Source organism: Micromys minutus, assembly GCF_963924665.1.
Source record: "Micromys minutus genome assembly, contig: SCAFFOLD_47, whole genome shotgun sequence".
Classification (NCBI taxonomy): domain Eukaryota; kingdom Metazoa; phylum Chordata; class Mammalia; order Rodentia; family Muridae; genus Micromys; species Micromys minutus.
Window position 1 is genome coordinate 1,515,271 of NW_027667133.1, and position 3,813 is coordinate 1,519,083.

Consider the following 3,813-nt stretch of genomic DNA (forward strand, 5'->3'; position numbering starts at 1 on the left):
GGAAGTTTCTGCAATTTTGCTTCAAAATACAAAGAATTTCTGCCTCTTTCCCAGAAAATAAGGGGAACTTCTGCCTTTTTGCTTCAAATAAAAGGAATTTCTGCATTTTTGCCCTAATATTAGGGGGATATCTGCAATTTTGCTTAAAAATACGGGGAATTTCTGCCTTTTGCCCCAAAATAAGGGGAATTTCTGCCTTTTTGCCCCAAAATAGAGAAAATTACTGCATGTTTTACCCCAAAATAAAAGGAATTTCTGCCATTTTGCCGCGAAATAAGTGAAATTTCTGCAGTTTTACCCCAAAATAAGGGGAATTTCTGCCTTTTTGCCCCAAAATTAGGGGATTTTCTGAAAATTTGCTCCAAAATACGGGGAATTTCTGCCTTTTTTTCCCGAAAATAAAGGGAATGTATACTTTTTGCCATAAAAAAGGGAAATTTCTTTACTTTTGCCCAAAAATAAGGGGATTTTCTGCCTTTTTGACTCAAAATATGTGCAATTTCTGCCTTTTCCCCCAAAATAAAGGGAATTTCTGTCTTTTTGCCCCAATATAAAAGGAATTTCTGCCTTTTTGGACCAAAATAAGGGGAATTTCAGCCTTTTTACCTCAAAATAATGGGAATTTCTTCCTTTTCCCCAAATATGGGGAATTTCTGCCTTTTTGCCCCAAAATAAGAAAAATTTCTGCAATTTTGTACCAAAATAAAAGAAATTTCTGCCTTTTTGCCCCAAAATTAGAGAAATTTCTGCCTTTTTTCCCTGAAATAAGTGAAATTTCTGCAATTTTGCACCAAAATAAGGGAAATTTCTGCAATTTTGCCCCAAAGTAAAGAAAATTTATGCAATTTTGCCCCAAATAAGGGGAATTTATGAATTTTGCACCCAAAAAAAGGAGATTTTCTGTATTTTTGCCCCAAAACAAGGAGAATTTCAGCTTTTTTGCCAGAAAATTATTAGAATTTCTGCATTTTTTCTTAAAAATGCGGAAAATTTCTGCCTTGTAGGCCCAAAATAAAGGAAATTTCTGCATTTTTCCCCAATATTAGGGGAATTTCTGCATTTTACCTCTAAATAAGGGGAATTTCTGCATTTTACCTCAAAATAAGAAGAATTTCTGCTTTTACCACAAAATATGGAGAATTTCTGCCTTTTTGTTCCAAAATAAAGAAAATTTCTTCAATTTTGTACCATAATAAAAGAAATTTCTCCTTTTTGCCCCAAAATAAGGGGAATTTCTGACTTTTTACCCTGAAATAAATAAAATTTCTGCAATTTTGCCCGAAAATAAGGGAAATTTGTGCCTTTTTGCCCCAAAATAAGGGGAATTTCGGCCTTTTACCCCAAAATATGGGGAATTTCAGCATTTTACCTCAAAATAAGGGAAATTTCTGCATATTTGCCCCAAAATAAAAAAAATTTTGCTTTTTTTCTCTGAAATAAGTGAAATTTCTGCAATTTTGCCCTGAAATAAGTGAAATTTCTACAATTTTTCCCTATAATAAAGGAAATTTCTGCAATTTTGCCCTAAAATAAGGGGAACTTCTAGTTTTTGCCCCAAAACAAAGGGAATTTCTGATTTTTTGCCCCAAAATAAGGAAAATTTCTGACTTATTACCCTGAAATAAGTGAAATTCTGCAATTTTACCCCAAAATAAGGGAAATTTCTGCCTTTTTGGACCAAAATAAGGGGAATTTCAGCCTTTTTACCTCAAAATAAGGGGAATTTCTGCCTTTTCCCCCAAATATGGGGAATTTCTGTCTTTTTGCCCCAAAATAAGAAAAATTTCTGCAATTTTGTACCAAAATAAAAGAAATTTCTGCCTTTTTGCCCTAAAATTAGAGAAATTTCTGCCTTTTGTCCCTGAAATAAGTGAAATTTCTGCAATTTTGCCCCAAAATAAGGGAAATTTCTGCCATTTTGCCCCAAAGTAAAGGAAATTTCTGCAATTTTGCCCCAAATAAGGGGAACTTCTGGTTTTTGCCCCAAAATAAAGGAAAGTTCTTCAATTTTGCCCTAAAATAAAAGGAATTTCTGCCTTTTGCCCCAAAATAATGGGAATTTCTGCCTTTTTGCCCCAAAATAAAGAAAATTACTGCATGTTTTACCCCAAAAATAAGGTGAATTTCTGCAATTTTGTTCCAAAATTGAAAATTTTCTGCCTTTTTCGCTGAAAATAAGGGGAATTTCTGCCATTTTGCCGCGAAATAAGTGAAATTTCTGCAGTTTTACCCCAAAATAAGGGGAATTTCTGCTTTTTTGCCCCAAAATTAGAGGAATTTCTGCAATTTTGCTCTAAAATACAGGGAATTTCTGCCTTTTTGCCCGAAAATAAAGGGAATGTATAGTTTTTGCCATAAAAAAGGGAAATTTCTTTACTTTTGCCACAAAATAAGGGGATTTTCCGTCTTTTTGACTCAAAATAAGTGCAATTTCTGCCTTTTCCCCAAAAATAAATGGGATTTCTGTCTTTTTGCCCCAAAATAAAGGGGAATTTCTGCCTTTTTGGACCAAAATAAGGGGAATTTCAGCCTTTTTACCTCAAAATAAGGGGAATTTCTGCCTTTTCCCCCAAATATGGGGAATTTCTGCCTTTTTGCCCCAAAATAAGAAAAATTTCTGCAATTTTGTACCAAAATAAAAGAAATTTCTGCCTTTTTGCCCTAAAATTAGAGAAATTTCTGCCTTTTGTCCCTGAAATAAGTGAAATTTCTGCAATTTTGCCCCAAAATAAGGGAAATTTCTGCCATTTTGCCCCAAAGTAAAGGAAATTTCTGCAATTTTGCCCCAAATAAGGGGAATTTCTGACTTTTTGCACCCAAAAAAAGAGATTTTCTGTCTTTTTGCCCCAAAAGAAGGAGAATTTCAGCATTTTTGCCGGAAAATTATGAGAATTTCTGCAATTTTTCTTCAAAATACGGAAAATTTCTGCTTTTTAGCCCCAAAATAAAGGGAATTTCTGCATTTTTCCCCAATATTGAGAGAATTTCTGCATTTTACCTCTAAATAAGGGGAATTTCTGCATTTTACCTCAAAATAAGAAGAATTTCTGCCTTTTACCCCAAAATATGGGGAATTTCAGTCTTTTTGTTCCAAAATAAAGAAAATTTCTTCAATTTTGTACCATAATAAAAGAAATTTATCCTTTTTGCCCCAAAATAAAGGGAATTTCTGCCTTTTTCCCCAAAATAAGAAAAATTTTTGCTTTTTTCTCTGAAATATGTGAAATTTCATCAATTTTGCCCTAAAATAAGGGAAATTTCTGCAATTTTTCCCATAATAAGGGAAATTTCTGCAATTTAGCCCCAAAATAAAGGGAATTTCTGTTTTTTGCCCCCAAATAAGGGAAATTTCTGCAATTTTGCCCTAAAATAAGGGGAATTTCTGCCTTTTGCCACAAAATAAGGGGAATTTCTGCATTTTTGCCACAAAATAAAGAAAATTACTGCATGTTTTACCCCAAAATTAGGTGAATTTCTGCAATTTTGCTCCAAAATACGAGGATTTTCTGCCTTTTTCGCCGAAAATAAGGGGAATTTCTGCCATTTTGCCGTGAAATAGTGAAATTTCTGCAGTTTTACCACAAAATAAGAGGAATTTCTGCCTTTTTGCCCCAAAATAAAGGAAATTTCTGCATTTTTGCCCCAAAATAAGAAAAATTTTTGCTTTTTTTCTCTGAAATAAGTGAAATTTCTGCAATTTTGCCCTAAAATAAGGGAAATTTCTGCATTTTTTCCCAAAATAAAGGAAATTAATGCAATTTTGCCCCAAAATATGGGGAATTTCTCTTTTTTGCCTCAAAATAAGGGAAATTT